Here is a 9923-nt window from a genome sequence, read left to right on the forward strand (position 1 = left end):
TAAAAGCGCGTGAGAACAAGGTGATGTAATAGCGCGCGAGTGCACAATGATGTAATAGCGTGCGAGTGCGCGATGATGTGATAGACCGTGAGTGTGCGATGATGTAATAGCATCTGAGTGCGCAATGATGTAATAGCGTGAGTGCGCAATGATGTAATAGACCGTGACTGTGCGATGATGTAATAGCACGCGAGTGCGCGATGATGTAATAGCGAGCGCGTGCGCCATGATGTAATAGACCATGAGTGTGCGATGATGTAATAGACCGTGAATATGCGATGATGTAAAAGCATGTGAGTGCGTGATGATGTAATAGACCGTGAGTATGCGATGATAAACTCGACCGTGAGTGCACGATGTTGTAATAGCGTGTGAGTGCGCGATGATGTAATAATGTGTGAGTGCGCGATGATGTAATGGACAGTGAGTTTACGATGATGTTATAGCGCGTGAGTGCACGATGATGTATTAATGCGCTAGTGCGCAATGATGTAATAGACCGTGAGTGCGCAATGATGTAATAGACCCTGAGTATGCGATGATCTAATAGCGCGTGAGTGCACGATGATGTAATAGCGCGCTAGTGCGTGATGATCTAATAGACCGTGAGTATGCGATGATGTAATACCGTGCAAGTGCGCAATGATCTAATAGACCGTGAGTGCGCGATGATGTAATAGACCGTGAATATGCGATGATGTAATAGTGCGCTAGTGTGCGATGATGCAATAGCGCGTGAGTGCGCGATGATGTAATAAGGCGTGAGTGCGCGATGATGTAATGGACTGTGAGTGTGCGATGATGTAATAGACCGTGAGTGTGCGCTGATGTAATAACGTGTGAGAGCGCGATGGTGTAATGGACCGTTAGTATGCGATGATGTAATAGCGCGTGAGTGCGCGATGATGTAATAGACCGTGAGTGCACGATGATGAAATAGCGTGCGAGTGCGCGATGATGTAATAGCGTGAGTGCATGATAATGTAATAGACCATGAGTTCGCGATTATGTAATAGCACGCGGATGCACGATGGTGTAATAGTGCGTGTGTGCGCAATGATGTAATAGCGTGTGAATGCGCGATGATGTAATAGCATGAGTGCGCAATGATGTAATAGCATGAGTGCACAATGATGTAATAGCGCGCGAGTGCGCGATGATGTAATAGCGCGCTAGTGCGTGATGATCTAATAGACCGTGAGTGTGCGATGATGTAATACCGTGCAAGTGCGCAATGATCTAATAGACAGTGAGTGCGCGATGATGTAATAGACCGTGAATATGCGATGATGTAATAGCGCACTAGTGTGCGATGATGCAATAGCGCGTGAGTGCGCGATGATGTAATAAGGCATGAGTGCGCGATGATGTAATGGACTGTGAGTGTGCGATGATGTAATAGACCGTGAGTGTGCGCTGATGTAATAACGTGTGAGAGCGCGATGGTGTAATGGACCGTTAGTATGCGATGATGTAATAGCGCATGAGTGCGCGATGATGTAATAGACCGTGAGTGCACGATGATGAAATAGCGTGCGAGTGCGCGATGATGTAATAGCGTGGGTGCATGATAATGTAATAGACCATGAGTTCGCGATTATGTAATAGCACGCAGATGCACGATGGTGTAATAGTGCGTGTGTGCGCAATGATGTAATAGCGTGTGAATGCGCGATGATGTAATAGCATGAGTGCGCGATGATGTAATAGCATGAGTGCACAATGATGTAATAGCGCGCGAGTGCGCGATGATGTAATAGCGCGCAAGTGCGTGATGATCTAATAGACCGTGAGTGTGCGATGATGTAATACCGTGCAAGTGCGCAATGATCTAATAGACCGTGAGTGCACGATGATGTAATAGACTGTGAATATGCGATGATGTAATAGCGCGCTAGTGTGCGATGATGTAATAAGGCGTGAGCGCGCGGTGATGTAATGGACTGTGAGTGTGCGATGATGTAATAGACCGTGAGTGTGTGCTGATGTAATAACGTGTGAGAGCGCGATGGTGTAATGGACCGTTAGTATGCGATGATGTAATAGCGCGTGAGTGCGCGATGATGTAATAGACCGTGAGTGCACGATGATGAAATAGCGTGCGAGTGCGCGATGATGTAATAGCGTGAGTGCATGATAATGTAATAGACCATGAGTTCGCGATTATGTAATAGCATGCGGACGCACGATGGTGTAATAGTGCGTGTGTGCGCAATGATGTAATAGCATGTGAGTGCGCGATGATGTAATAGCATGAGTGCGCGATGATGTAATAGCATGAGTGCACAATGATGTAATAGCACGCGAGTGCGCGATGATGTAATAGACTGTGAGTATGCGGTGATGTAATAGCATCTGAGTGCACAATGATGTAATAGCACGCGAGTGCATGATGATGTAATAGACCTTGAGTGCGCAATGATGTAATAGCGTGAGTGTGCGATGATATAATAGCACGCGAGTGTGTGATGATGTAATAGCATCTGAGTGCGCAATGATGTAATAGCGTGAGTGCGTGATGATGTAATAGACAGTGAGTGTTCGATGATATAATAGCACGCGAGTGCACGATGATGTAATAGCAAGCGAGTGCGCGATGGTGTAATAGCGCGTGAGTGCGTCATGATGTAATAGACCATGAGTGTGCGATGATGTAATAGACAGTGAGTGCGCGATGATGTAATACTGTGTGAGTGCGTGATGATGCTATAGACCGTGAATATGTGATGATGTAAAAGCGCGCGAGTGTGCGATGATGTAATAGACTGTGAGTATGCGATTATGTAATAGCGTGTGAGTGCCTGATGATGTAATAGACCATGAGTATGCGATGATCTAAAAGCGTGCGAGTGCGCAATGATGTAATAGACTGTGAGTATGCGATGATGTAATAGTGTGTGAGTGCGTTATGATGCAATAGACTGTGCGTATGCGATGATGTAATAGCGCGTGACTGCACAATGTTGTAATGGTCCGTGAGTATGCAATGATGTAATAGCACGTGAGTGCGCGATGATGTAATAGCGCGCGAGTGCGCGATGATGTAATAGCACGTGAGTGCGCGATGATGTAATAGACCGTGAGTGCGCGCTGATGTAAGGACGCGCGGGTGCGCGATGATGTAATAGCGTGTGAGTAAACAATGATGTATAAATGCGTGTGTGTGATGATGTAATAGCGTGTGAGTATGTGACGATGTAATAGCACGAGTACCCGATGATGTAATAGTGTGTGATTGCGCAATGATGTAATAGCATGAGTGTGCAATGATGCAATAGCGCGCAAGTGCGCGATGATGTAATAGCGCACGGGTGTGCAATAATGTAATAACGTGTGAGAGCGCGATGATGTAATAGCATGAGTGTGCGATGATGTAATAGTGTGTGTGTGCGCAATGATGTAATAGCGTGAGTGCACTATGATGTAATAGCGCGTGAGAACGTGATGATGTAATAGCGCGTGAGTGCACAACGATGTAATAGCGCCAGAGTGCGCGATGATGTAATAGACCATGAGAACGCGATGATGTAATAGACCGTGAGTATGCGATGATGTAATAGCGCGCGAGTGCGCGATGATGTAATAGCGTGCGAGTACGTGATGATGTAATGGACCGTGAGTATGCGATGATGTGATAACGCGTGAGTGCGTGATGATATAATAGCGTGCGAGTGCGCAATGATCTATTAGACCGTGAGTGCGCGATGATGTAATGGACCGTGAGTGCGCGATAATGTAATAGCGCGCGAGTGCGCGATGATGTAATGGACCGTGAGTACGCAATGATGTAATAGCGCGTGAGTGCGCAATGATGTAATAGACCGCAAGTGCGCGATGATGTAATAGCGCGAGTGTTCGATGATATAATAGCACGCGAGTGCGCGATGATGTAATAGCGCGAGTGCGCGATGATATAATAGCACGCGAGTACGCGATGATGTAATAGCCTGTGAGTGCGCGATGATGTAATATCGTGTGAGTGCGCGATGATGTAATAGACCGTGATTATGCGATGATGTAATAGCATGTGAGTGCGTGATGATGTAATAGACTGTGAGTATGCGATGATGTGATAACGCGTGAGTGTGTGATGATGTAATAGCGTGCATGCGCGATGATGTAATGGACCGTGAGTATGTGATGATGTAATAGCGCGTGAGTGCACAATGATGTAATATACCGCGAGTGCGCGATGATGTAATAGCGCGAGTGCGCGATGATATAATAGCACGCGGGTACGCGATGATGTAATAGACCGTGAGTGTGCGATGATGTAATATCATGTGAGTGCGCGATGATGTAATAGACCGTGATTATGAATGATGTAATAGCATGTGAGTGCGTGATGATGTAATAGACTGTGAGTATGCGATGATGTAATCGCGCGTGAGTGCGCGATGGTGTAATAGACAGTGAGTGCGCGGTGATGTAATAGCACGAGTACACGATGATGTAATAGCGCGTGAGTGCGCGGATTGCTGTACGTGGCGCAGGTCTGGCCCATTCCACACTCCTGTGTGGTGGCGATCACCCGAGCCATCTTCCGCCTTATCTGGAGGTGGAAAATGGATCATGTCTGGAGGGACGCGATGTACAAGCCTCTAGATGAAGGGGGAAAAAACGTGCCCAACATTGCCCTCATACTGATGGCCATCTTTGTGTGTGGCTGCATCAAGCTGTGTGTAGACCCTCAGTACACAAACACCAAGTGTCACTACATGCTGAGGTTCTACCTGTCCCCGGTGTTGTGAAGGATGGGTCTGGCCACGCTGCTGTGGACCGCTCCAAGTAGTTGGACCGTGCTGTACCACCTGCCCCTCGTGGAAAAATTTATGCAGAGAAACACCTTTGACCACAAGTCCATCAGGCAGTGGTCGGCACGTAACGTCTTAGAGGCTCTGAGGGAAAAGGAGAGGGTGGATCCTGTGGGATGGTTCCCTGAGCAGACTGTCAAAGTCATTTGGCAGAATGCTTCATCGCCAGAACTTTCCAACAAGCACCAAGACGTAGCTTGGCTGGTGGTGAGAAAGGCCCTCCCTGTAAGATCCTTCCTACACACCAGGAGTCTCACCCCCTCTGCACGTTGCCCTCGAGGTGGCTGTGGTGGGGAAGAGACCGTTGTTCACCTCCTTGTGGATTATGCCTTTGCAGAGAAGGTCTGGAGAGAGATGCAGTGGTTTCTGTCAAGGTTCATCCTGAGCAGTTCAGTGACACAGGACTCTGTGCTCTACCTGCTGTTCCCAGGGACACACACCGAGACAAACATCAACTGCAGCTGGAGGATCATCAGCTCGGTGAAAGACGCTCTTTGGTCTGCCCGAAACTTGTTGGTCTTCCAGCGCAAAGAGTTGTCCCCGACCGAGTGTTGCAGACTGGCCCATTCCAAGGTCCAGGACTACGTGCTGAGGGACACACTAAAGCTTGTGGCAGCTGCCAGAAAGGCCCAATGGGGAAGGGTCGCTGTCTAAGACCTTTCTGTCACAGTGCACCAAGGGGCTGGGAACTGTATAGAGCCCCTCGGGCTGTATAGCTCACAATGAATGTATGAACTGAATACCAAGTGTATTATAAAAGTATTGAAGAACCTCAGAGAGCAACATGATGTATGTTGATAACTCCAATCCCATTGTCTGATTATCTGCATTGACCATATTGAAATGACTGTAATATTCATTGATTGTATTGATGCACCTTGTGATCCATGTGGAAAAGTTGAATCTGATTGTACTTTTGTGATGGTGATTTTAAAATGGTTTGGAATGTTCTTCCAGATATTTTGTGAGTAAAATATATTTTTCAAAATAAAAACTTCCGAAAAGTTCCACTGGGCTAATTCCTGGGAAGAAGGGCTTGTCTTATGAGGAAGGTTTGAGCGGGCTGGGCCTGTACTCATTGGAATTTACAAGATTGAGAGGTGATCTATTGATTCTGAGGTGGATTGACAGGGTAGTTGCTGAGAGGAAGTTACCATTCATGGGGGGATCTAGAACTAGGGGGTACAGGAAATTTATGCAAAAGAGACTACAGGCATCAGAATTTTGAATGAGCTGATTTATAGTTTGGAGCCAAATTGGTCTGCGGGTAGTCTAGTGCAGTTTCAGTGGATGGGAAGAGGGCTGGACTCATTGACAAGGCTACAGAGGAGTTGTGGAGCGCTGAAGACAATAGCTTCAGTCTTCAAAATGTTTGAACGAAGCAAATTGTAGCTCATCCAGGACTGAACAGTGGGGAAACAGGCTGACAGCACAGAGATGATGGAAGGGTTGTGAGAGGTGATGGAGAGCTAGAGCTGGTGTCATGAGAAGACATGTTTGAATCTGACACCATGTTTTCAGAAGTTGTTACCAAGGGGCAGCGTGGAGATGTGGAAGTGTTGGATACATCCCACACGTAACTGTGCCGAGGCAGGGAGTGAAGCCATTGCTGGAGGTGCCCTGGTCACTATCAGATCAATGAGAGAGGAGCCAATGGAACACAGTCCTGTCCAGATGGACAATGGAGGAGATTCATTGTGAAGGCTCCTGCATCAAAATCAATGGTGTAGTTTATTGTATAATTGCCCTGTCGCTGATCCAAGTCTGTCCCATGTTGGTACCAATGCTTTCCAGAACTGTCCTTCCATCACTAAGACACAGCCAGCTGCTTTATTGGCTTCTGCTGTGTGAGGCCCAGTGGACTAAATCTCAAATGTTCCATGCTTGGTCGTTGTGCATTTTACTGTCAGACGAAAGCTTCCAGTGAAAGGATTAATTACAACGGAGAAGCAAATGACTAACATTGGAATACTCACAGCATCTGGGATAGGTATCAGTGCACAATTTGCCGGATCCAATCCAGAGCTTCTGTTGCACACAGTTTCCTGGACATCAACAGTTAAGTTGACCTTGAATATACCTTCTCCGAAATCCTGAATCTAACCAAAGAAATAGAGTCACACTTAATGAAGAGTTTTTCACATCACGTTTATAAATAATGAAATGGTGTCAGACAAAGGTATTCAGATTTTCCAGTACATTATTAGACACTTGGGAAATGTCTTGGCATATTTCAGTAATTTAAAGGTGCTATTCAAATTCATATTATTGCATTGCAGTCAATTAGTAGAAGTATGTACAGAATTGTTGTGATTATTTAACTTGGGTAAATTCCACATTGAGCAGAAGTGATTCGTGGATAACTTATTAACATATTCAGATATTTATTAACATATTCAGATGTTCACATGGCCAATAACATGAGTTGATCTTTCCTGGTGCTGGACTTTACGGGGATGCAGAATCATAATGGTGACGTTCTGGGATTAATAATCTAGAATCTTGGATGATGAGGCTCCTCATCTGCACGTTGACTTATTGATGGATTAAATAACTGCTCGTTTTATTCAAACAGGAATCCCATTACACTCATTAAATAAAATACAACTCTGCTAAAAGGTACTAATTAATCCAAAGGCTCAGGTTTAGAACCAAACAGGATTTCAGTGAAATAAAAGGAGCAAATCCATTGTTCCCCAAGTTGTGTGAATAAACTAAAAGCTGCAGCTGTTACTAACTGAATTGTGCAGCCTCTGGGAGCAAGCTGGGGACACCGACTGAGACTGGAGTCAGACACCCTCGGACCTCATTGTAATACATCTGCATGTCATTATTAGGCCAGCCACCAGAATCAACCCCTCCCACTGGATCATCCATCCACATTGGCAGAAAATCACGCTGTCGTGTTTCACTATGGCATATATAAGGCCTGCACCTGGTGAGCTGCTCATCGCTCAGGACTTGGAGGCTTGTTTGCCTGTCTTGCTTCAGTCAGCACCCCTGATCATCACTTTTAGGGGGGCTCACAGTCAGGTCTCTGCCTACCAGACCAGCCATAGGTGGCTGGCTTTTCACCGGCTGCAGGGCTAGGGCTTGCTTGGGGAAGGGGGAGAAGGGGCCTCAGGTAAGGGAAGAGGCTGCAGGGTGAGGGCTGTACTGGGGAAGGAGGGTATCCTGGAGTGTGTGTGGGGGGCACATGTTGACCTGTGTAAGTGGCCTCAGGGTGGTGAGTGCTGAGGAGGCAGTCTCCAGAGGAGGTGAGGCCAGATGGAGATGTGAGTGTGTGTGTGTGTGAGAGTGAGTGGTGATGTCCCTTGAGCTGGCAGTGAGTGAGATGCCAGTGAGTGTGTGATGGGCTTGTGAGTGTGCGAGTTTAGAGCGATGAGGTGGTTGTCTTACCCTGGGGGCATGGATGAGATCATTCACCCTCTATCTGCACTGGAAGGCCAAACTCTTCTGTGCAGCATTGGCACTGACCACCATTGCCCTCACCTACCAAGCCAGAGTGGGGGGTAGAGGACATCACAGCGAGTCTCCACAGTGTACAAAAGGCACTCGAGGGCTGCAGTCTTCTTGCCTTTCAGGGCCATGTCTATACTCCTGGGCAGGAAGCACTGAATGCGGCTGTACTTTAGATGTGGTGACTGGCGTGATGGAGCAGACAGGTGATGGTGTGGTAGGTGAATCGGAGGGTTTGGGGCGATACAGCGTGAAAAGCCCCCACTGCGGCCTATGGGTAAGAGGACATTTTTCCTGCCTGCTACCTCACTTAGTGCAAATCTGGGATGATTCCAGATGATTCTGTGTCCCTCTCCACAGAAGCCAACTGACTACTGAGTAATTCTAGTATTTTTGGTTTTTATTTCAGGTTTACAGCACCTGCAGTATTTTTATTTTTGTTGTGACGATGGAGAGAGTTGGATTTGAACAATTTGAGAATTCGTCTTCAGCACCAGTGATCACCTGCTACCCGTTCTGGAGTCAATATGCAGCCTCACAGCAGGTCAGCAGGTGTTTGCACAGGGAGATCCCATCATCATGTTTATTAAAGGAATTCCAGGGTTAATAGGTCACATGAAAAAATTGTTGACAACAGGAAGTTGGAGAGAAATCACAGATTAGTTTAAAACACAGAATTGGTATGACCGTAATGGGAGGAGTTCACGGTTAATTCTAACCCCACTTCTCCACAGGACACAACATAAGTATGTGTTCAATTCACTCACTAAAATGGCAACTTTTTTAACTTTGCTACTGCAATACACAGAATAAATGAGGCTTTAAATGGGTTTCTTTCAATAAACTCAAAATAATTGATTTATTATAAAAGAAACTTTGCAAACCTGGTTAACATACAGTTTGAAATCGGGAAGTGTAATGACTTAACTCCTTTTGCAAAATCCCAACACCTGCCCCCCCACCCCACCCAAAAACACATATCAAAAAACAAAGGACACGACGAATAAGGTCACTGCAGAGGTTGGTGTAAGGAAACACGCTCAAAAGGATAATGTTCAAAAAGGTCCTGACACTGGTGATCTGACAGAATTCTAGTCACATTAGATCTGAAAAGTCTTTCATATGGATCTTTGGCGAAACATGCCTTTGTTAACTCTCGCTTGTCACATCTTTGTAGGCTTTCACAATATTGATGAGTTATTTTGAAATGAGAGTTTTCTGGCTGAACATTGGTAACCACACTGAACTGCAGACAATACAGGGTGAGAGTAAGAGACAGAAAGAGAAACAGGAGGAGAGAAAGGGAGTGGGAGAGAAGCAATTTCCCTTTATAATCTTCTTCCAAGGCACATCTCACACAGAGTGAGTTCAAATAAAATGTCCAGAAAGGACTCTTACAGGCCAATTTCAACCAATTAACACAAGGCCACAGCTTGGCAACAGCAGTTTTTTTTTTCCTCTAAATCAAACTGACAAAGTAAGTCTTCTCTCATCTGGTGTCCTTTTGGTCAGTTAGCTGAAATATGTGCCGGAATTTTCCGTGCCAGCTGGTGTCGGGCATGTTCAGTGGTATGAGCAGGCAATATGGTGAGAAGGCCAAACATCAGTTTCACGACGTTGGGAAATCAGTTGGCGATCATCCAGGCTGCG

Source organism: Carcharodon carcharias, chromosome 12 (genome assembly GCF_017639515.1).
Source record: "Carcharodon carcharias isolate sCarCar2 chromosome 12, sCarCar2.pri, whole genome shotgun sequence".
Taxonomy (NCBI): Eukaryota; Metazoa; Chordata; class Chondrichthyes; order Lamniformes; family Lamnidae; genus Carcharodon; species Carcharodon carcharias.